The 25,444-nt window shown below is 43.9% G+C and overlaps 2 pseudogenes; both read right to left on the reverse strand.

Annotated features, from left to right (window-relative positions):
- Positions 1-372: 372 nt before the first annotated feature.
- Positions 373-3,871, reverse strand: LOC114429800 (mitochondrial ubiquitin ligase activator of nfkb 1-A-like; annotated as a pseudogene).
- Positions 3,872-7,730: 3,859 nt separating this feature from the next.
- LOC114429916 (centrosomal protein of 55 kDa-like) lies at positions 7,731-10,716 on the reverse strand (annotated as a pseudogene).
- Positions 10,717-25,444: the final 14,728 nt, after the last annotated feature.

Raw genomic sequence — 25,444 nt, forward strand, 5'->3', positions numbered from 1 at the left:
CGGGATTAATAAAGTTTTATCTTATCTTATCTTATCTTATCCTCATTAAGAGAGATACTTTACTGACACAGAACATCATGGCCAGATATTTACAGTACAATTGGAGGCAAGGCAAGCTTTATTTATATAGCACCATTCATACACAAGGCAATTCAGAGTGCTTTACATAAGATAAAATCACAGAATAAAACATTTTAAAAACACTCAATTAAGAAGGAAATTAAAATCATAAAAGAATAAAATCATAACATCAAATGTTGTGACAGAGCTTGGTAGCAGGTGTAGCAGCAGCATGTCCACAGTTCCACAGTATACGGTTACATGGCTGAGAGAGGCAGATGACAGATGTTCTCCTGATTATTTTCCCCATCTTCAACAGGATTCCCTCCTTTCGTTGTCACGCTGTCAGCGAAGCTTTCCATGTAGGTAGAGTGCCGCTGCACCGGCTAAAGCAAATATAACAGCAAAACGCTTCCACGCTTTGGTCGCAGCGCTGTATTGTTTTCGTAAAGTGTCATAGTCTGCCATGCTCAGAAAGTACTTAGATCCATCAGAAGGGGGTCTAAGATTCAGGGTGCCATCTGGGTCCAGCGTCAGCTGGCCTACACCAGTAACACGTGTGCCCACCTGAAAAAGGTGCATATTTTCATAATGTATTGTTACTATGTAAATTATTAGTGATAAGCAACAGACATTTTGTTGTGAATTAACTATTAAAATAACGAGCATTGGTAACTGACTCTAAGCATTTCCTCGGTCTCCAGTCGACTGTAGGACTTCACCCCGCTGAAATACCATCCAAGAACACTGAATCCATGGCTGACCTGGAGAAACCTCTTGTACAACATCTCCATGTTCAGTCCAGAGGCCTTCAGTGGACAATGGACTTGGACTGCAGTCCCATCCGAACCCCTTAATACGAAGGGCACCGATGTCACTTGTTTGTGCAAGACTGGCTTATCATGACTCTTGAAAAGAGCAGAGTAAAGGCTGCTCAATCCCAGCCTGGGCTCTGTGACTTCCACTTTGTGCACCACACCAACAATGTCTTCATGACACTGACTCCTCAGTGGCTCGCCTACAGGCTCCACAACACCTACAATATATACACAAACATACAGTATGAAGTGGAAATACATAATCATCACTTGTTTGTATTGATCCAGTTCTGGTTACCTTCAACAACAGCATACTGCAAACGTGCTCCTGGTGTAACCTCCAAAGTGTCTTTAAGGTTCCATCTATGTTGATGTGGGAGGCATTCTGAATATGACACACACATAGTCAGATGGCACATGGAGGTTTTACAAACTTGCACATTACACTGCATGACCATCACCAACAACATGTTAAAGGGCTGCAAAGGATTTTAGTTAAACAAGTAGGAGAGCTTTTCTCAAGCATTTTTGCATGGTGTACTTCTTTGTCAGAGACTAGTGAGCTGTCAGCATGCACTGAATGCAACAGTCCCTCTGTAAGTATTAGCAGTCAGAACCGCAATTCACTTTGCAGACTACTGCTATATAATGTTAATGAAATACATTCTTACTCACATCAAGCTCATCTGCTGTCTTCTTCTTCTTTCTATACATATAGTAGCAAAGGCCTGAAACAGCCAAGCCGGCCCCAAGACACAGTGCCTCTGTCAGTGAAAAACCGAGACAGAATTTCGCCATTTCCTCTGGATGCCCTGTCACGGTCCTAAGAGCAATCCTGCACAAACATAAAACATGTAAGAGGACTGTGAGATGCATCTTCCTGCATCTTAGCCATGTACTCAACTCCGAACCAACAGCAGGTGGAAATTAAAGCTGCAAGCAGCATTGCGGGCCCTCGCGCACCTTGCGACCCGCAGGGCCATTGCAGTTTCCTGTCCTATGCTCTTCTCTCCTCTCATTTCCAGAGACGTAGAACAAAAACATGTTTAAAAGAGAAATTTCCTGCTGGGAGGTGGCGCTATGACCGTGTCATCATATTAGCATCTGTTCAGACTCGGGTCCATAGCAGTACTGTAAGATTTTGTCCACATTGCATGAAGTATGTTGGAGGTATGGCAGAAAATACTGTGTTTCTTTGTATTGGCAAATGGTCAACTTTGAGGCCACGCCCCCGCCACACCGTAACTCTTTTGTAAGAGTTTGGAATGCGTCTGTTCCCTATGGTGTCCTGAGTGGACACAGTGAATTTCAGCCCAATTGGATGAAGTATGCGAGGCGTGAAAAGTTTTGTAGCAGGGTGACAAATAGGCAAAAAATGGCCACAAAAGTCAAAATGGCGGACTTCCTGTTGGGTAGTAATCCCTAAGGTTTCAATAGGGCTCTTGCACCATTCGGTGCTCGGGCCCTAACTATTACTGAGTGGTTACATGTTATTTCCTTAACAATCAGCCCTAAACTAAACTCACTTTAACAATAACTTGTAAACTTGGCCACACTTGTTGTTACTTGACACACTGTCTGTGTTAAAAGTCCAGTTAAATGAGAATCCGTATCCTGTCGGTCTACCCCAAAGTGGCATTTGGCCTGCCTCGCTTGATGAAGTGGCATGTGGCGATCTCAAAGTGCCATGTCTGACTGTGTTAGTGGCATGTGGCGATCTGTGGCTCACATGCCAGCTTCTGGGGATGTTTTGGTGCCATTTAATGCCTGTTTTGGACTTCATCAGTAGGACAGCCTGCTCTAGCACCATGTGTCACTCATATATTATAATATATGAATGTATGGATCTTCCAGGGGTTCGTACAGCTCTGTGGCTCATATACCTGTTTTTAGCAGAATGCCACTGTCTGTGTCTGTCAGCGGAAGACAAGGAGCTGCACATAGCTAAACAGCAGCAGTATATATAGCGGCTTCCTCAAAGCTCCAAAGTCCCAGATGAGAGGAGAGATGGGCCCTGCCTCTCTGTATGAGGCGCTGTAGCCTAATGTGAAATGAGGCCTTCTGCCTCTTGATGAGGTTTGATATAGTACATGGACATGGGATAAAACGCTGCATTGGGGAGATGAAAACATAAACCAAAAGAATAACCCGGTGATGAACGTGCAAAGGTGTGCGCTATGGTTACGGTATGATGTGCTGCGTTATGTTACGACACGCTGCGGTCAACAAAAACTGTGGCCACCCAGCTTCTTCTCTCCTCCTAACACCTGTGACGGTGAGTGAGTGCCCCTTTAATAGAATCCGGTTGTCACCACCTACACCACGTGACGCAAATATTCCCCATCACCATGACAACCATACGACAAACAACAAATTACTCACTATATGTCTGCTCCAGTCTTCCTTCTAAGACTCTGACGACAGTCCGCTCGTCTCAACAGGTTTATTGGAAAGTGTGAAACTGAAAACAAACACATACAACGAATTACCAACAGTCAATATGCATTTATGAACTAAAACTGAATTCAGTATTATTAATACGTTGTATGTCTAAATATAAATGGTTGATGAGAGTTTGACTCCTGCAAGATTAAGTAAATTCAATACAAATGTTTTAGACGTGTGTGTTAAATGCAGGGCAGAGAATTGTTGCAGTTTGCACCAAGATGAAAGAATTTTGGACAGAAATTGTAGAAATAATGCAGGAAATCCTACAAATCAACATTGAACTAGAACTTACATGTTTTTATCTTAGGCATCCCTCCCAATAGATACAAGATAAAACACAGAGAGCAATTTGTTGATTTAAGTTTGTTACAAGCAACAAAGGTCCTACCAGCGGCTAGCGCCCTCTACAGTCGAAGACCACAACAGTCAAAGAAGCACTCGATCAAATGTAAAAAAATGTCAACACAAGCACAAAACCACGCCATAAAGTCACAACAAAGTACTCACTATATGTCTGCTTCTGTCCTGTAACTACTGAACAACTACACAACAAAAAGCTGAGTGACACGTACCTTTGAACCGCTCTCTGTCTCCATGGTAACATGACGCTTTAGATGAGCAGCTGGGACTCTTAAATAACCACGTCATAGAATGCAGTGAGCATCTGTTTCTAAATAAATTATATAAATAAAGCTGCCTTTTTATAACAAAACAGCTGCACTGCCACCATCTATGGCTCCTACAGTATATATGATTGCTGTTAGCCGTTCCTGTCCTGATCCAGACTGTTGTCGGCAACACAGGGGAGAGCGGTCTCCAGGGCCGAAGGGCGGTGTCCTCCGGGGCCAACTCCCTAACCCTGACTCGGTAGCAAAGAAGGATGGAGGTGGTGGTGCACTGAGTACTAATGAGGAGCATTATTTCCAGCTGTGCTGAATGAACACCAGAGAGAACACAGCAGCTCTTCACTCCAACATGCAGCCTTTTGCAACCCACATAACACAGACAGCGTCTCACTTCCTGTCACCGCTTTATTGTGGCGGGGTGTGTCCCTTTAACTTCCGGGGCACAACCCCGCGTTTCCTCTCGCTCCATGGCCGCTGCCGTCCCTGTGCTTGGCGTGCTCCGGTTAGCATTCTGGCAAAAGTAACGATTAAAGTGCTTCATGACCCAAACGAACCGCGCCGATTGAATCTAAATCATCTCCGTAAATATCCACTCAGCGGCGAGTCATTTATTGACCCTGCGAACTTTGGTTTATTATCGAATGCGGTGCCGCGGTCATTCACAAAGCCTATAGGCTAACCGCTAGGCTAATGGCTAAGCTAACGTTGTTAATACCGGTCTTTATTTTAATAGACCGTGCTATTTGTGTTACTTTTATGGCCGAACGTTCGGCATAGTGTTAGAATATCGACTGAATTCTTTATTATTGGTTGTTTTGTTCGTTTTGTATAGTTTTTGTTGCTTTTGTGGTTAAAGCCAAACCGGCCTATGGTGCTTCTGAACTGACCCATCGACATGCACAAACAAATTGTTTGTTTACCTAAACATTTAAATGTTATGAACCTGTGATTAGCTTATTGCTGATTTAATTTGATTTATTATAAAGTGCATCATTAGCTTCACCTTTACCCAAAGCTTGAAAGTTGAATGATTGATTTATAAATGTTATCATTAAATAACCTGAGCGTTATATGCTGTATGACCAATAGCATTGATGGTATTATTTATTCATCATTATGCATCGTTATGTATGGATGTATTTATTTACTTTCTTGATGGAAGATCATTTCATTCATACTGAATTTTAATGTGTGTGTTTGACCTTGTTTAGGTCAGGTTTTTTCCTTTAGCTTGAAATCCAGTTCAACATGGCGAGCTGCCCGATCACCCTGTGACGCTGTAGGATTATAAAAACCTTTTTTTTGGCCTCCTACTACGGACCTATTTGAGTTTTCCCCATTTTTTGTTCTTGAACTCAAACCTTTTTTTGGAACATTGAATGAACTATTGTTTCCTGAATGAACTGAAATATGGACAGAACTGCAGAGTGACCTTCTGTCATCACAGTTTGGATTGTTTATTGTGCATATTATTACTGAATACCTGTTTATATATATTACATAGTAATAAATACATTTATTATCATTCATAACTTGCTGTTACTGTCCTATTGCATATCTGCTTATTACATGACAATAATATATTTATTTGAGCTCTATTATTTTCTTTGGTGTCTTATTCACACACTCAGCCTCCATAGCCGAAGCTACTTTTGTTGCTTTATTACATCTATGGCCCCATAGTGCGTTACACTTTCATATTCAGCTGTGTAGCTCGGCCTCTTGCTGTGCTCTGTTTCCATTCAGGCTGATGGAAGCTGTAGAGATGACAGTGATGCTGCAGCATCATCATCTAGGGAGCTCAGACTGAAGGAGGACCTGTCCTCTGTGAGCTTCTGTGTTCCTCTGACGGGGAGATGCGTGTGGTGGATCTGCTGGTTCAAGAGTCTGATGGCTGAGGACAAGAAGCTGTTTCTGGGTCTAGTCCATGTGCGGATGCTTTGGTAGATCCTGCAGTGAAAAGAGTGTGTAGCTGAGGTGTGTGGGGTCTCTGAGGGTTTTCTGTGTTTTCCTGAGTGATGAGTAATGAAGGTGGTTTGCAGGGAAGGCAGGTGAGAGCCAGTGATGTGCTCTACTGTCTTCAGCACTTGTTAGAGACCTGTGGTCTGCAGCAGAGCAGCTTCTGTAGCAGGGAGGGGTGAAGATGTCAGTGAGGACCTCTGAGAGCTGGTCAGTGCTTTGAGGAGCCATCCTGGAATGCCATGTGGCCCAGGTGACCTCTGCTCCTGTCTTTGTAGCCAGTGATGGAGAATCCACATCCACACCCTTCATACTTTTACTCTGAATCAACAATAGATGTGTCCCAATGCAAGACGTTTGTTCTTCAGGTGTGTACATTTGTGCATCATCAGCATACCATGAAATGTGTGTGTGAGTATGAACCCCAGGAGACGTGTCGACAGAGAAATGGACCCACTAAAGGTCCCTGTGGGATTCCTCAGGTGAACTCTGACTCCTGAGGCCTCAAAGAAGTGTCTTTTGTCTTTTCACAGCTGGTACCTTTTCAAAGAACTGAACTCAGTCCTCTTTAAGTGGACCAACAGAAACAGGTCTCAGTTCTTTTTGTGTTCACACTGTGAGTTTATTGAAAGAGGACCAGCTTCTGGTCCAGTTCAAGGTAGTTGGGGCCTCAGTCCTCCTTCTGTTCACACCAGGTCCTCTAGAGCTCTCAGACCCCCAGTGCACTGAATTCTGGGTAGTTTAGGTTTGTTTTAAAGGGGCCTGGGTACAGTTGGAGTATTCACGTATGTGGAAAAAATGCTGAGTCATGGATCTGTTTGTTTAGAGGGCTGAAGGGGACCAAGTGTGAAAACACCCTCAGATTCAGATATAAGAGAAACCAGACTGGTCCAGTCCCACAGAGGCCGATCAGATTTTAAAGAAAGATGTGACCAACTGTGGCTGCACTGAAACACAAGGACACTTTGTGTAGATCAGCTCTGACTCAAAGTTCTGGATGGATGTTTTGGTGACATGATGTTGGTTTTACTGCTCAAAATACTGATCCTAGAATGTATCTAAAACTCATTTCTTGAATGCACACTTTGTTAAAACTGTCTGTCTTTAGTTGACTGCAGATAACAGAGGAGAGAAGGTGAAGGACACACTGAACAAAGGAGGAAGCAGCTGGAGCTGTGACAGTGTGTGAGTCCCTCTAGTGGACGCTGTGGAGTATTGTGTTGTCTTTGCTCCACAGGTTTTTGTACAGAGTTGAGCTGTTTCCTGTCACTGTGGGCTGCAGAGCACAGTAGTACACAGCAGAGTCAGTCACTGCAGCTCTCCTGCCTCACATTACTGTCCTTCAAATGCTAAGTAGCTTCAAACAGTGACAAACGTATTATGAATTTTCCTCTAACTTACGAACCTCATTGGCCTCGTAGCTCTGGGGGAGGTCAACCAATCTTCTAAAACAGTCTTGACTAAACACAGTGAAGAATTCCTCAGCATTTCTTCATCTTCTTCAAATATCAGTTTTAAGGCGGTCCGTTTCTTCCACGTGTCATTCTCAGTGCATCGGTAATAACAATCTGTCTATCAATGAACGTTGGTCCGTTTGGAAATTAAATACCGGTAGATCCTCTTGGACTCTTATTTTTAACACATTATAGTGCAATGAAAACAAACGAAAATAGCTTTTTAATAAATATATGAATTTTATTTTTAACATTTATCAATTAAGTTCAATAAAGTCACTCTGACAGCTACATATAGAAGAAATGTTTGTGATGGTGGCGGTGCTGATCTGCACTGAGGCGCCCGGTGAGAAAACGACATGCTTTCACTTATCATAACAGTCGTCAATGTGATCCAGAAGCTCCCTGTGACGGCTGGCGGGATACTGGGCCTGACAATATGGGCACTCCAAGAAAGTCGTCTCCAGGAGGTTGACGTATTTCCATGGCGATGTGGGGCCAGGGTCAGTAGTAAGGCGCTCAAAATTATTGTACGAGCTGGGCTCTGAAGAGCGAGCATTAGGCTGCATCTGAAATAGGAAAAAACAAATGCACTTGTAGAGCAACATAATATGCACATTCCAAGAGGACAGTGGAATACTCTACTACTCTACTGTTAGAAAGCAAAGAAAATGGCATGAGAGTCATGAGGGTTTGACTTCATATTGATGATACTATAGATCACATAACACTTACAGCAGACTCCAGATTAGAAATCTGATCTTGGGTCTTGTGAAGCTCCTTCAGCACTTTATGTAGCTGGTGCTGAATGCTCTGACGATCATTTTTTTCATTTGCAAAGTCCTTGGCAGAAATCTGGATCTTAAGAGGCAGAACCACAAGTATGAACAGGCGTACGTTTAAGAGAATGCTGCCCTCTCCTCTTCTTCTATTTGACAGGTCTTTTTGTAGGTGTGTGCTATAATTAAGAGAGTGTTACCTGTTGTTCCAGGGCAGCGATTCTCCTCTCGTCTCCATTTCGGTTCAGAAGAGACTTCTGCAGCATATTTACCTGTTGAAGGCCAGATATTAGGGCAAATTTTGTATAGTGCCTACAATGCTGCTGTATATTAGAACATGGAACTAGATTGTATCTAAAATGCAGACATCCTCATTTTATTTAGTGAAGGATGATTTTGTTTGACATTTACAGTGCTGTATTTGTATTTTTATTCAGTCTGAGCAGACTTTGGTTTAATCTACAAACCACTCCTACCTCCACCCACCTGTGCAATATGTTCCTCTCATTCTTTAACTGTATCCATCTATCTGTATTGTGTCTTTGTAGGTAGTTTTATTTACCCTATCTGCGCTGTTGCAACAATGCAATTTCCCCATTGTGGGACAAATAACGGGTTCTTAATCTTATTAACTTTAGTTAGTGGAGGTAAACAGTGAATTCATGCTCACCTGCAGCAGAAGTTCAGCAGACCTCTTCCTCTCTTCCTCCAGTCTGATGTCCATACTCTCCAGTTCTGCTGCATGCCTGGACACATTGTTTGTTTTTTTTTTGTTTTTTTTTTTATTTTAGATACTGTATTAATCCCAGAGGGAGTGTTAATTCAAAGGTCAGTACAACATTAGTTTTTGGCATTAGTATTAATGAGAGGAGGTAAAATTGCCGATTGATGACATGTTAGCAGCTCAGCGTGAAACCTTATTGATCCGACGTCAACCAGAGCCAGCAGCTTTACCTGTTGCCAAGTCTCTCTGCCTGGAGCTGCATTTTGGCTTCCTCCAGCTCTTTGCTCTTCTCTTCATGCTTCCTCAGGAAGGATGACAACTCGCTGCACTTGTCCTCGTACTTCCTCTGTTGCACTAACAGCTCCACCTGGAGCCTGGTGACCTGCTCCTTCTGAGACTGCAGCTCAGCCTGAGCCTTCACGGTCTGCAGAGCGAAAAAAACACAATTTGCAGAATGATGTTTTCTTTGTTGTCAGCTCAGTTCTGAAAAAGACTTCTACAGGTCAGTTATAAAGATGACTGAATCCACAGAATATGCATGTTCAGTGCTCTAGCTGCAGCTGCTCTATTCTGATTCAGGGTCAAAATCTTTTAACAGAGGCAATGTCCCTAAATCTGTGAAGATGTAAACATTTTCTCACCAAAGCTGCAGAAGAGGCCAATATATGCATTCATGGATTCAAGGGCAACAGAACTTCACTTTCATAATTACATGAAATAATGCAGCATTTACCTGGTTCCTCTGTGCACTGAGCTCCTGCTGGGTTCTAGTAACCTCAGCGTTTTGGCCCTCGAGGTCTCTCTGCACCCCTAAGCTGAGCTGAGGTTCCTTTTCTGGACCTGCAGTAGCTAAAAAAAGAAATGTTAGTAAGCAATTGACCAACATATATTATGCAGGAGCTTTACAGCACAACCAGTATGTAGGACTTACATGCCTAAATCTTTCTAACTATATTTCATAGCCTATTACATGGCCAACAAAATTAAGTACTTGTTAACTACACTTTCCTAGAAGCTTTCCATGTACTTTATTATTGTAGAAAATTATATGAGAGCAGTATCACCCTCTGAAGTGGCCCCTTGCTTGGGTTGTTGCCGCTTTGCTTGGGCCAACTGCTGTGCCAGCTCCGCTGCGTAGGCAAGGACGGACTGGATGTAGACCTCTCTCTGCTGGTCATACACCAGCCGCTGCAGGTTCTTCTCCTGAGCCTGGTGGTGAGACACACACGCCAATAAAGACAAACTGAGTCCAGGTTTTTTTCACTTATTTAAATAAACAATCAATCAAATTATTAGGCTTACATCTCTCAACTGCTCTTGCACTGATGCAGAGTCTCCAGGAGGTTCTTGTCCATTCTGAAAGGAGAAACAAAAATATTTAAAATCTGAATTGTGTTTGTGTCAACATTTGTTTCTGAGAAGACAAGTGCTGCCTCAGGGCGTCCAAACACTGGATGTGTGTACTGAGCATTTTCTGATGGATACACTTGAATATATATGTGATTTTTGTAACCTTATGTTAGTGCAGAGAGCTGTCATGTGTGCACATACCTCTCCTTTGGCTGACAGCTGCTGTCGCAGACTTTCCAGTTCCTGCTCTTGAACCAGCAACTGCTGATTGTCCCTCTCTCGCAGCGCCTCAAGGTTAAGACTGACCTGAAATAACCGACACCGCACATTAAAATTCAAACAAAAACAGCCCAGAAGCTGACATGCAAATGAACCCAGAGACAAAGACTTTACCTCCAGCAGTTCATCAAGCTTCTTCTTCAGGTGGCTCTTCCTGAGTTTAGAGGAAGAGCTGCTAGATTTGAAGCCCAACTTGCTGAAAAAGCCTTTAAAGGCCATGGCTGCTTCGATCTATATTGACAAAAAAATGAATCACGATTAATTGTGGCATTTAGCCGATAACCATTAGTTTGACCATTCATTGATGACAGATCATCAGTCAAGTTAACCCCTTCATTAGGTTAAAGTAGTGATCAGGCACCAAGCAGCCATGTTTGAAATATGTATTGATACCAGAGGCACAAACTGCTTCAAAATAATAATGAAGCAAACGTTTAAAGTAGCTTTGTCCTTCACATGTTCTTATCTTCAGGTCACAGAGCAGCATGTCAGCATTAACATTAAACAGGACAAATGAGTTCAGAAAAGTCACATCAGTGATTATTAAAGTTAAAAATGTGTCTGTGGAATGAACCCACACTAGAGCATGTTTTCACTCAGACTGTAGAACAGTGTGTGTGTTAGTGTGTGTGTGTGTGTGTTAGTGTGTGTGTGTTTGTGTGTGTGTGTGTGTGTGTGTGTTAGTGTGTGTGTGTTTGTGTGTGTGTGTGTGTGTGTGTGTGTGTGTCAGTGTTTATTTGTGTGTGTGTGTGTGTGTGTGTGTTTGTGTGTGTGTTAGTGTGTGTGTGTTTGTGTGTGTGTTAGTGTGTGTGTGTTTGTGTGTGTGTTAGTGTGTGTGTGTTTGTGTGTGTGTTAGTGTGTGTGTGTGTGTGTGTCAGTGTTTATTTGTGTGTGTGTGTTTGTGTGTGTGTTAGTGTGTGTGTGTGTGTGTGTGTTAGTGTGTGTGTGTGTGTGTGTCTGTGTGTGTGTGTTAGTGTGTGTGTCAGTGTGTGTGTGTGTGTGTGTCAGTGTGTGTGTCAGTGTGTGTGTGTGTGTGTGTGTGTTAGTGTGTGTGTGTGTGTGTGTGTCTGTGTGTGTGTGTCGCTGTGTGTCAGTGTGTGTGTCAGTGTGTGTGTGTGTGTGTTGTGGCCCAGAACTGACCCCACACACACACTTCCGGAAGTGTGTGTCTACTGCCTACTGAAGGAGGACATTTGATAGGCTACTTCACTTCTGGCATTGCCAGTTCGAGCCATGGGCCTATTTTCTTCTTCCGCTTGGTACCAGCGGAGTGATATCAGCGTTAATGTCAACAGCGACAGGTAGGTTTGCTTTATTTGACTCTTTCTGTGATTTTACGTCTTTCTCTGGACTCTGCCTGCAGCTGAACTGCACTCATATATCAGCTACTTCTCGCTACTAACTTCTGTTGTGAGGTACTTATCAGTAACTTTTACTACAAATTGGTAGCTTCTGCTGTCGGCTAAAACTCGCTAGCTCCACATGCTAGCTTCTTCCACTAGATACTACTGCATTGCCTGCAGCTGAAGTGCAATTACATAGATTTATAGCTCCTATGTCAGCTACTTCTTCAAAATAACGTCTACTGTCTGGTATCTATCAATGCATTTTACTGTCGGCTACAAATCGCTAGCCTTTACTGTGGGCTAAAAGTCGCTAGCTACTTCCGCTAGCTTCCTCCGCTAGCTACTGCTGCTCTGCCATATATGCACAGCAGAGCACATTAATCAGGAACAGTTCAATCAAAGCAGTCTGTATTCTGAGTCTATGAATGGCATTTATTGATGTATGTAATTTAGTTTGCTAGGGATGTTTTTCTGGTGCACATGCTGTGAACTCCTGACTTTGTATGAGCACAAATGTGAGTAAACAGTGTTTAACCTGCTGGCTCACTTAGTGCCACATCAGTGTTCTGACAGTGGGTACCAGTCCAGTGTTACAGATGGAGAAGCATCATTTGACTACCTTGTACCTATGGTGTGGATCTGATGTTTCTCTTTAATAATATTGTAGATTCATTCAGGTTGAATTAAATTGGTTTAATATCAATATAAACCTCTGTCTCAGAGAGGGCACAGCTGTTTTCATTGGTACTATGGTTACCTATGTAATGATATGAGCCATAATGATCCAAAGGAAGGAAAGGATTCAGCCTGCTGAAGAAGCAAAGGTGTACATTCAGTCTTCCAGTGACAAGTCATGCATACAAACATTTATTGACAGTAATAAAGGTATGGAGTTGTTATTTTAGTATGATTATATGGTCTATAATTAAGTGTTGGCTCAGGATTTCTATTAAAATGCCTCTATAGGAAGAGGAGTGTTTGCAGCCCAGACCATTGAACCAGGGGCTTTTGTACTGGAGTACAGGGGTGAACTCATATCAGTGGAAGAATGCCAGTCCAGACACTACTCAGAGAAAGAGAGTACATTTCTGTATGAATTTGAATGGCAGAATCACTGCTGGTGGTAAGCACATCACATGTTGTGTAGAGATTCAGGCAATTCTTATTAACTCATGAGTCAAATATTGTAAATAACTGATGGATGAGCAAATGAAGCAGTGTTGACATGTTTGAGACATGAGAAGAGATTTATCTGTGTAGTGTTATCCTACAGTTTAAGTTGACCTCTGTGTTATGTGCTATTTAATGTTTTTACATTGTAAGTGTGTACATTTGATGATTCAGTATTACACGATTTCAAAGGTTCACTTTATTTCTCTGGCTTTTAGTATTGATGCATCCAAAGAAGATGGATCCCTGGGAAGATTAGTGACAACCACAAATCACCAAACTGTGTAATAAAAAGATGATAGTAAAGGACAGGCCACATTTGTGCCTCTTTGCTGTTCAGGCCATAGAAATTGGAACTGAAACTGATTTCAGCTCTGGTGATTCCAAGTGGCCTTGGCGTGAAAAGGTGAGTGAGTTAGATTAAACATCTATCTGTGTGGTGTTTAAAGGGGTCAGCACACAGGTGATGCAGATTCTTTCTTTCATGGCTGTGGCTGTGTACTGTCTGGTATCTTTGTTTAGATGGGAAGGTGTTTGTGTTGCTTTTCCTGCTAAAGGTCTCAGACTCACACACTCTGTTTCTATTTTGGCCCTTATGGGGCCCTGGGTGCATCTCGAAGTGATTTTCACATCAGCATCACAACATCACACACTCCTTGTTTTCCATTTTTCTCCCGTATGGATGTAACTAGAAGTTATTTTACTTCAACTGAAAAACCTGACAGTGTCAAACTGTAAATTATAATAAGCATAATTCACCACTTCCCAGTCTGTTGTATGTCTAATGCTGTGTTTATACTGTAGTCCATTGCAATGTCTTTTATTTGCTCTGAGAAATCGCAGGCTCACACACTGCTTTTCTATTTTGGCCCATGTGGGGTCCTCCTGACCTCTTCATGATTTGGGATGCTCTCAACTTGTGGGGCCTCTCTCACGTCACACACAATTTTGATCTTTCTAGCTTTGTAGGGCCACTTTAACACCAAGAACTTGTACTTTTGATTTTCTTATGGAGCTCTTTTTTTATGATAGTCCAAGTATTTTTACTCCTAAATGCATGGTAGTATCAAATCTCAGATTATGTTAAGCTCAACTCCCGAGTATCGCATCTAATATCTACAGGGTATTTAGTATGTGATCCATTGCATCTCTGATACTGTTAAGGGACTTGCTCATAACTCTTCTCATATGAAAAGTTGCTTCCACACGAGCCATAGACCATGCATTAATTAGCTGTTTGGAGAACAGTTGTCTTATCACTTACCTTTTTCTACGTTCATTTTTAAGGTTTATTCTTTTTTATTCATATTTAGGTTACAGTTTCCAAGTTTTCCCTTGTGGAGTACTCTGATAGTGAGGATACAGATGAAGGCTGTGGCACAGACCACCCTTTGACTTCACACTGTAATGAAGTTGTCTGTGTTTTGCAGAAAGATGCAGTGTCAGATGTTGCTAAATCTGTGTATGACTTAGATGAGAGTGTTGTGCTTGAAACTGATGATGATTCAATAAAGGATAGATTCAGTCTGCACTCATACAATGAAGCTGTCCAAAGCTTAGAGGACAAAAAGTATTCTGGTATGTGTTAATGGCCATTTCTCACTTTTCCCAATGTAATATTTTTTCTTACATTAAGAATGAAATGATTACAAATGTCTTGTTTTGCAGATGGATGAAATGCCACGCTCCGATGCTCTCTGTGATTCAAGTGATGATGACGATGCTCACCCTTCCACATCAAAGTCTGAAATTGCTTCACAAAGGCCAAAGAGAAGTTGTTGGCACCCGGTAGGCCTTTTCTTTCCCCCTTCATTTTATAATTAAAGCGAACCAACAGAACACACATGCTTTCTCTTTGTTCTGTAGTTTGTAAAAAGCATAGGCCTGGTATTTTGTGAATGATACATGTTAGGCTCTATATTGACTTAACTGTACTGTTCAGATTTATTCCTTTTAGGGGGTTTTAAGAAATTCTGATATTGCAGCATATAACTGAAATGTAGATAGCTTGTCATGTATGACAACCTAAGTGGAGGCTCAGTTATTAACTTGAGTTTTCTTTTTTCAAAAGTCTCTTGTAGAATCAGACAATACAAGCGAAGGTAGTGAAGTATATTCCAAATTTCAGGGAGGAAAGCACTGACGGCAGCATGGAGTTGTCCATGGAAAATAAGAAAAGGACAAAGTTGATTCTACAAGTCGGATGAGAACAAAGTCTTTCAGTCAGCCCCAGTGTGAGTCTAGGCAGTACGGAAGATTTGAAACAGAACCTGATTCCACACAAAGATTTCCTATTGTTACAGCAGATGCTAATGAAGATGAAATGGTAGAAGAGCCATGTGTACGTTAATCCAGTTTTTAAAAACGAAGATGGTTCCAGAAGTTATAACAAGAAACATCACTGCTTCTACTGTGGACAACAGGTTAAAAAAATGTCAAGACATTTAATTCGTAAACACCATGAAAAGGTGGAAGTTGCCAAAGCTTTAAGTTTGCCAAAAAACTCAAAAGAAAGGCGACTCCAATTAGATTATATCCGAAATAAAGGCAACTTTGAGCATAACATTGAAGTTTTGGAATCCCACAGAGGAAAAATGATCCCATGGAAACAACCAAAGAAAAGATGAAAGGACAAGAATTTACACATTGTGTGTACTGCTATGGATTGTTCACAAGAAGAGTGATGTGGCGACATTTTCAGGTCTGCAAATTCAAGCCTCAGGGTGAATCATCACAAGGTAAAACTAGAGTCCAGGCATTGTGTGCTTTTGCTGAACCTGCTCCACTTGGACTTGGTGAAGCATACTGGAAGTTCTTAAGTGACATGAGTCAAGACAATATTGCAGTTGCAATAAAGGAAGACCCATGCATTCTGGAGTATGGGTGCAGACTCTTTACCAAGAATGAGAGGGTAACTAGCCAACACCAGCAGATTCGACAAAAGTTGAGAGAACTTGGCAGACTGCTACTGGAAGCAAAAAAGGTTGCACCTGTGAAGACTGTCAAAGACCTCATAAAACCTGAAAAGTACAGTCATGTTGTCTCTGCTGCACGATCCCTGGCTGGGTTCAATGATAAAACTGGCAAATTTCACCGTCCATCTCTTGCTTGCACAGTTGGACACAGCTTGCATTCTTTGGCCATGTTTATAAAGTCGGAAGGATTGAAGACAAAAGACAAACAAGCTGTCCAAGATGCTGATGAATTTGCACAGCTATACCAAGAAAGTTGGAAATTTGACATTGCAAGTCAAGCACTAACTCAACTTGACCAAACCAAGTGGAATTCTCCTCAACTCCTCCCATTCACTCAGGATGTCCAGAATCTCCATTTCTTTTTATCAGAGAAACAGCAGCAACACTTGAATACCCTCACCGAGGAGCCTTCACCCTCAAACTGGAAAGACCTTGCTAAAGTGACCCTAGCACAAGTTATCCTCTTCAATCGCCGGAGAGCGGGTGAGCTATCCAGAATGCCTTTGTCTGTGTACTTGTCCAAGGACATGTCAGAAACGCATGATGATGTGAACTTGGCCCTTACAGCAGAAGAACCTGACCAGTTGGCTGACTTTCTTGGGCATAACATCAAAGTCCACAGAAAACACTACCGGCTTCCAGAGGGCACCCTCCAACTAGCAAAAATAAGTAAAGTTCTTCTTGCAATGGAACAGCCTGTGTGTGTGTCAGTGTGTGTGTCTGTGTGTGTGTGTCTGTGTGTGTCAGTGTGTGTGTGGCAGTGTGTGTGTCTGTGTGTGTGTGTGTCTGTGTGTGTCTGTGTGTGTGTCTGTGTGTGTGTCTGTCTGTGTGTGTCTGTGTGTGTCTGTGTGTGTCTGTGTGTGTGTGTGTGTCTGTGTGTGTGTGTGTGGCAGTGTGTGTGTGTGTGTGTCAGTGTGTGTGTCTGTGTGTGTGTGTCTGTGTGTGTGTGTCTGTGTATTTGTGTGTGTGTCAGTGTGTGTGTCTGTGTGTGTGTGTGTGTGTGTGTGTGTCAGTGTGTGTGTGTGTGTGTGTGTGTGTGTGTGTGTGTGTGTGTGTGTGTGTCTGTGTGTGTCTGTGTGTGTGTGTGTGTGTGTGTGTGTGTGTCCTCGGTGAGGAGCTGGGACTCACAGCCTGCTGCTCGTTGTCCATCAGTCTGCGGTAGCAGCTGCCTTCATACTGACTGATGACCTGATCCACGGCTGCACTCAGGCTCTGTTCGATCTGCACACACACACACACCTGCAGGTCACACTGATGAACGCCTCACCCATCAATCAAAGCTGCAGCCAATCAGAATCATCCACAGCCAGGCCACTTGAGGGAGGACGCTCACCCTCTGTCTGTTTATGAGCAGCAGCAGTGTGACCCAGGACGGCCAGGAAGCCAAGGTACTGAGGAGGAGGAGGAGGAGGAGGAGGAGTCAGGTCAGCGTGTAAATGTTACAATAAATAATGGCACAGGGTACCAGCAGGGGGCAGCACTAAGAAACAAAACTGGATTTTATTTCTCACAGTGTTCAGTGAAACCCACCACACATCAGCCGAGGGACACAGGTAAAAAACAGCTGACTGAGCCCTGGATGTGGTCGCAGCATTTTCCCACGTGACCTGAATGCAGCATCGGACGTTACGATGACTCACCGGCAGCAGCAGGAACCTGATCTCACAGGTCGCTGCCACACATCCAGCCACGCTGACCGCCACCACCGCACCGATCACCAGCAGGCCCACGGACACCACCTGCAGCTCCTCTGCACATACAGAGACAGAGACACAGAGACAGAGAGACACACAGAGAGACAGAGGTACAGAGACACACACACACACACACACACACACACACACACACACACACCTCCAGCCATCCCTTCAAACCCATGTCTTCCAGCCCAGTCACAGTGCCGGAGCTGTCCAGCATCCAGGGCTCCTGCCCGCTGCTATCTCTGCTGGAGCTCTCCAGCACCCAGGGAGCTTCCAGGCATCCTCTCTGCCCTGCACACTGCCTCCCAACGATACTCACGCTCGCCTGCTCACCCCCACACCCTCCTGCTAGCCCCACCACAACCTTGCGCACCACCACAACATGCACCCCTCACTTGGCTAAAGCAACTAGACCGTGCCAGCAAAACCTTTGTGCCCCTGGTGCTGTGAGTAGAACTTCGTGCCCCTGGTAGCACAGGTGCGAGTAGCTGTGACTCTCTTAAGGTAGCCAGAATTATTTTTCTGGTGCCCCTGGTACTGTGCTGGAGCTCCAGGAGGGAGAGTGTGACGGCCACAGGGCCTAATGCTTGTTGTGTGTTTGTTCCACTATGGTTGCAGGTTTCCATCAGGGTGGCGCTGTGTTGATTGATCCTGCACTACAGTCTCTTCTCTTCTCCTGCATTCACCACCTGCCAAATTTGGTTGGGCCGTCCAATCGGTTGTGGTAAGGTGAATTTTGCTGTCTTTAGACAATTTTTGTCATGCGTCCTTTTTCCAGTTTACTGTCGGCGTTGCAGGTCCAGTGTAGCGAATTTGGTTGATTGCAGTGGTTAATGGTCTAGGAGACACGCAGGGTTTATTGTGCTGGTGTTTGTATTTTTTTTTTAAGGCGAGTGTTGGGGCTAGAGAGGGATATGTGTGGCTGTGTGTGTAGCGGCTGGGGCCTGTCGGCGTGGTCCTCCGGTTAGGCTCAGAGGTGCTTCCCCTTTGGGTTGAGCCTGGGGGTGGGACCTGGTAGTGGTCCCCTTTTCCCCCAATCTTTGCTCGGGAGCGCATCCCTGGTTGCCAGAAGCACACCCTCCGACAGGATCCGTCAATACTTCCGATAAGAAAGACTGGGACTCAGCGAGGAGGCACTGACACCATGCGCCTCCGTTGACGCACGGCATCGATGCGCAAAAAACATCCGACATTATCACCCTGGATCTGAAAGAGCCAGTGATGCTCTTAGGTGTAAAAGTCAGATTAGGACGCAACACAGCCGAACTGCCACCCCCCTAAATCCTGAGGCAGATGGGGGCCGCAGAGAGGTCAGATAAATCACTGACTCTCTTTGCAGATGTTAAAGCCAGAGAACAAATCAGTTTCAATAGACACAAACTTCAGTGAAACTGTATCCAGAGGCTCAAAGGGCGCCCTGGTTAGTGCGCGTAAAACTAACGCCAAATCCCACTGAGGAGCATTTCTTATTGGCGCCCTTCTGGTCACTGGTGACAGGAGGAAACGCATATAGAAGCATCCTGGGCCACGGCCGGTGCGCAAGGCATCCACTCCCAGCGGAGGATTGTCCAGAGCGCTCAGAGAAAACTCTGTTGTCTGCCGGAGCTGTCTGTCAAGGCAAGGCAAGGCAAGCTTTATTTATATAGCACCATTCATACACAAGGCAATTCAGAGTGCTTTACATAAGATGAAATCACAGAATAAAAACATATTAAAACATTAAATTAAGAAGGAAATTAAAATCATAAAAAAAAAAATCATAAAATCATAAAAAACATCAAATAAAATCAGGATGATTAAATGAGAAGAGTGCAGTCAAGAAATTAGGAGAACGCTGCAGTAAACAAATGAGTTTTCAGGCCTGACTTAAATGAAGTGACTGTCTGAGCAGACCTCAGGTGTTCAGGAAGGCTGTTCCACAGGTGAGGGGCAGAGTAACTGAATCCTGCTTCACTCTGTCTGGTTCTGACCCTGGGTACACACAGTAGGCCTGTCCCTGATGATCTCAAGCGTCTGGATGGTTCATAGGGAACCAATAAGTCCAGGATGTATTTTGGTCCAAGACCATTCAGTGCTTTGTAGACCAGGAGTAAAGTTTTGAACTGGATCCTTTGACTCACAGGAAGCCAGTGCAGTGATTTGAGGACCGGTGTGATGTGGTCCATTTTCCTGGTGTTACTCAGAACTCTAGCAGCAGCATTTTGGACCAGCTGCAGCTGCCTGACGGATTTTTTGCTAAGACCTGTGAGGACGCCGTTACAATAATCTAGCCTACTGAAAATAAATGCATGAATAAGTTTTTCTGTGTCTTGTTTGGACAGAAAGCCCTTGATCCTAGCAATGTTTTTCAGGTGGTAATAGGCAGACTTAGTAATGGCTTTTACATGGGTGTTAAAGTTCAGGTCTGAGTCGAGTATTACACCAAGATTTCTGGCTTGGTTTGTGACCTTCAGTGACATGGAGTCAAGGTAAGCACTGATCTTAGCTCTTTCATTTTTGGGGCCAAAAACAATCATCTCTGTTTTGTCAGCATTGAGCTGGAGAAAGTTCTGGCTCATCCACTCATTGATTTGTTGAGTACACTTACTTAGTGAGTGTAAGGGACTGTAGTCATGTGATGACACTGATATATAAAGCTGTGTGTCGTCTGCATAGGTGTGGTAGGAGATGTTGTGCTGTTCTATGATCTGAGTTAGGGGCAGCATGTAGATGTTGAACAGAAGTGGTCCAAGAATGGACCCTTGAGGAACCCCGCATGTGATTTTAGTTCGGTCAGACTCATAGTTACCAATTGACACAAAGTAGTCCCTATCATGTAAGTAAGATTTGAACCAGTTTAACACAGTGCCAGTAAATCCCACCCACTGCTCCAGCCTGTCGAGCAGCATGCTGGGATCAACTGTATCAAATGCAGCACTAAGGTCCAGCAGCACTAAGACAGAGACTTTGGATGCATCATTATTCTGATGTATGTCATTTAAGACCTTAATAAGTGCAGTCTCAGTGCTGTGGTGTGCTCGAAATCCAGACTGAAATTCATTAAAAAGATTGTTTTGCACCAAAAATGCATGAATTTGTTGAAAAACAGCCTTTTCAATGACCTTTCCCAGAAAAGGAAGGTTAGATATTGGCCTGTAGTTATTTATTGCTGAAGCATCCAGATTTGATTTTTTGAGCAGAGGTTTGATTACTGCAGTTTTCAGGGCCTGGGGAAACTGCCCTGACTGAAGAGAGCTGTTAACTATCTGCAACACATCTGACGATATGCAGTTAAAAACGTTTTTAAGAAAATGTGTAGGCAGATTGTCAAGTGAGCATGTTGTGGGTTTTAACTGTTTAACAGTTTCTGTCAGTGCTGTATTATCTAGAAGGTTAAAATGTGCCAGCTTAACTGGTGGATGAGAAGGCACAAGTGACATTATGGTTTTGCCAGAGCTAGAGCTACAGACCGTTTGTCTTATTTTTAACACTTTATCTGTGAAAAAAGATGCAAAGTCATTGCATGACTTTTTAGACAGCAGTTCAGGTGGGACTGATACTCCTGGGTTTGTCAGTCTGTCTATAACAGAGAACAATGTGCGAGCATTGTTGCTGTTCCTGTCGATGATCTCTGAAAAATAGGATTGTCTTGCATTTTTCAGTTCCTGGTTGTAGTTATGTAGGCTCTCTTTGTAAATGTTATAATGAACCTGGAGTTTAGTTTTTCTCCATCTGCGTTCTGCCTGTCTGCAGACTCTTTTTTTGAGCTTTAACCAGTGTGGCATTTCTCCAAGGTGACTTTTTCCTTCCTGACAGAACTTTGGTTCTGATTGGGGCAATTGAATCAATAACAGTCATAACTTTGGAACCAAAACTGTTTACAAGGTCGTCAACAGGAGCTGTGGGCAGGGTTGGTGACAAAAGCCTGTGTGAACAGTGCACAGGTGTTATCATTAATGTGACGCTTTCTGATCACCTTTCCTTCTACCTTGTTGGTATTAGCAGGTTTGGTCGTTTTAAACGCAACACAGTAATGATCAGAAAGAGCAACATCGGTCACCACAACCTCAGAGATGTTCAGACCTTTGGAAATAACTAGATCCAGTATATGTCCCTTGTTATGTGTTGAGTCTGTTACATGCTGTGAAAGCCCAAAGCTATCTAGGATGTTAAAGAGTTCTTTGGCACTTCCATCATTAGGATTATCAACATGAATGTTAAAGTCACCCACTAAGACAACACAATCACAATCAAGTCAATGCACATAATAGACAATAGTTTGGCAAACTCATCAAAGAACTTTGCATTGTATTTCGGGGTTTTGTAAATAACTGCAAAGGTTGCTTGACAGGAGGATTTTAGCTGAAGAGCAACATATTCAAAAGAGTCAAACTTTCCATAGGACACCTTTTTGCACTGGAGGCAGTCATTAAACAAGATGGCGACTCCTCCTCCTTTCTTGTGCAATCTTGCTTCACTCATGAAACCAAAGTTAGGAGGAGTAGACTCAATAAGAACTGCTGCACTATTGTCTTGCCCCAACCAAGTTTCAGTTAAAAACATAAAATCCAGATGGTGCCTTTGAATAAAATCATTAATTAAGAACGTTTTGCCTGCCAAAGACCTAACATTTAAGAGAGCTAAGTTTAATGTATTAAAACCTGTGTCCTGTCTATGTTCAGGGACAGACTGTGGTTGACATTGAATATATTTTAAATTTGATAGTACATTTCTTGGATGATGGGGCTTTCTTTTCCTTTTACTTATCAAAACATGAATTGATGAAGCTACGCTGTGGGAGAGTGCTCTCTCCCTGGGCCTCAGGTTGGTAGTGGGATTATTATGGGTACAAGTCCTCAAACGGCAGAAGCCCTGGGTGTCCTAGTCCCTGATTGCAGCCTTGGTGTTGTTAAAGGCCTTAGAGGCCAGTGCTCTGGGTGGTGGCCGGGGAGGCTTAGATGGTGTGCTTAGGGGAGTGGAAGAGGGAGGGGTGGGTTGGGTTGACCTGAGCTGCATAATCTGGGGGGAGGACGGAGGGGAGATACTGCATCTTGGAGGCCTTGAGGGAGGTGTCTGGGGGGATGCTGGTGGATGTTTCAGTGTTGAGGATAGGACCCTTGATCTGGCTAGATTGGGGGTGAGGGGGACCATTTTGATCCCAGACTTCACCAAACTCTCCATGTGACTTGGAAACCCAAGAGGTGAAGCAGGGGGGGAGATGGATATCGAGGAGTTGGAAGAGGATGCAGCTGACGGGGTGCAGGGCTGTAGTGGAGGAGGTGAGGTGGGGAGATCCGGTGAAGCGGTCCTGCTGTTGTCCCCCTGCAGCTGGTGTTCACTTTGCAGTGGAGCCTTAGGCTGGGCCCAGGGGGGGTCGGAGGCGTTTCGGTGTCTCACAGAGTGGAGAAGATTATCGGTTAGCCGCCTCAGTCCACGTCCATTCAGATGAGGGCCTCTCCCTTTGAACAGGTCATCACGTTCCCAGAACAGGTTGAAGTTGTCGATGAAGGTCACTGCATGTGTCTCACAGGTCTTAGACAGCCAAGTATTCAGTGCAAGCAGGCGACTGAATTTATTTATCCTTCTATCAATGTTTGGGAGCGGCCCGCTGATAAATGATTGGACTTCCAGTTTGTTGAGTCTCTAAAAGTTTAGAGAAATCTTTTTTCAGCAGTTCTGATTCGCCCCTGTTGGTGTCGACTGCACCCACATGCAGAATGATCTGTTCCTGACTCCTGGGTGGTTTGACATGACCTGAGGGAGAAGTCCTGTTATATCAGTGACCGTGGCACTCGGATAGCTGCATGTGAGCATTCTTTCATTCTTGACGTCAGTGATAGCGCCGTCTCCAAGCAGCAAGATATCTTTGTCCTTCACTTCTGACACAGATTCTCTGCCTCTGTGTGCCCGATGTTTTGTCTTCGTCTCCCTCTCTGTTTTATTCTTTATGTCCCATTTCTTATTGACTGCATTGTATACTGGCTCGTTTACAGCCAGCTCAGACAATTGTTGATATTTGTTTCTGAGCTGTATGCCTGGTGATGCAGCGTATGTCCCACTGATATTATCATTCATTTTTCTCATTCTGTGTCTTTTTGGTTTGGCGCCAAGTGTATGCCAGGTGGCATCAGTCTGTTTAGGACCAGCTTTCATAAGCTTTGGAAAGGACACAGTGTCATCCAGGTTTAGCGTATCAGCAGCAGAATCATAATTAACACTGCATTTTGTTGATGCAGATTTAGTCTTCTTACCACCGGGTGTGATCGGGAGAGTCTCATGGAGTCCTTTTTCCATTTCCAGGGCAAAAATCTTTGCTTTAAGCTCGGTGATTTCCTGACGATAATTCCAGCAGTTTTGGCAGCGTAAGCTTGTTGTGGTGTCTGCTCCGGACATTTCTTCACTAGGCTGATGAGTAGACAAAGTGAGCTGCAGCAGGTCCGTTGATTTGTTTAAAAAGTTAAAATCCAAACATCCAGTGATACAAAACGTATCATGGGTATAAGATTGAACTGTAAAATCTTTGTGGGTAAAAAGAGTGAAAGATAAAACGGTAAAAAGTAAAATAAAGGCAGGCAAGAGCAGGAGCAAGCAGAAAAGCGTCTGCACTCTTCAGAAGCAAGGACGCCACTCAAGGACGCAGCTGCATTTAGAGAGGCAGAAGTTGTCTTTGGTGAGGGACGGTAAGCTGGCTGCCGAGCTGTTGCGCCCGGAGGGTTTTTCTGGGGTACCTGTAGCGCACTGGGATTTAATAATTTTTTTTATTTTATTTTTTTCGTACCCCTGGTACTGTGCTGGAGCTCCAATGTCACGGCCACAGGGCCTAATGCTTGTTGTGTGTTTGTTCCACTATGTTTGCAGGTTTCCATCAGGGGGGCGCTGCGTTGATTGCAGAGACAAAACACCTGGCCAGTGTCCTGAATGAAGTATTTAGCTCCACTTGATCCTGCACTGCAGTCTCTTCTCTTCTCCTGCATTCATCACCTGCCAAATGGGAGGGGGGCGTCCAATCGGTTGTGGTAAGGTGAATTTTGCTGTCTTTAGACAATTTTTGTCATGCGTCCTTTTTCCAGTTTACTGTCGGCGTTGCAGGTCCAGTGTAGGGAATTTGGTTGATTGCAGCGGTTAATGGTCTAGGAGACACGCAGGGTTTATTGTGCTGGTGTTTGTATTTTTGTTTTTTTTTAAGGCGGGTGTCGAGGCCAGAGAGGGATAGAGAGGGATATGTGTGGCTCATCAGAGCTGTGAGGAGGAGGGAAAAAACATCGGATGTTATCACCCTGGATCTGAAAGAGCCAGTGATGCTCTTAGGTGTAAAAGTCGGATTAGGACGCAACACAGCCGAACTGCCACCCCCCTGAATCCTGAGGCAGATGGGGGCCGCAGAGAGGTCAGATAAATCACTGACTCTCTTTCAGACGTTAAAGCCAGAGAACAAATCAGTTTTAAGACACAAACTTCAGTGAAACTTTATCCAGAGGCTCAAAGGGCGCCCTGGTTAGTGCTCGTAAAACTAATGCCAAATCCCACTGAGGAGCATTTCTTATTGGCGCCCTTCTGGTCACTGGTGACAGGAGGAAACGCATATAGAAGCATCCGGGGCCATGGCCGGTGCGCAAAGGCATCCAGTCCCAGCGGAGGATTGTCCAGAGCGCCCAGAGAAAACCACAGAGCGCACAGCGCATTCTCCCGTCTGGCAAACAGAATATTTCTACAGAATATTTATTACAAAAATAAACAGGAAACAACTGCGCGAGTTCAAACCTGCCAGCTTCCCTCT

Source organism: Parambassis ranga, unplaced genomic scaffold (assembly GCF_900634625.1).
Source record: "Parambassis ranga unplaced genomic scaffold, fParRan2.1 scaffold_21_arrow_ctg1, whole genome shotgun sequence".
NCBI classification, from domain to species: Eukaryota; Metazoa; Chordata; class Actinopteri; family Ambassidae; genus Parambassis; species Parambassis ranga.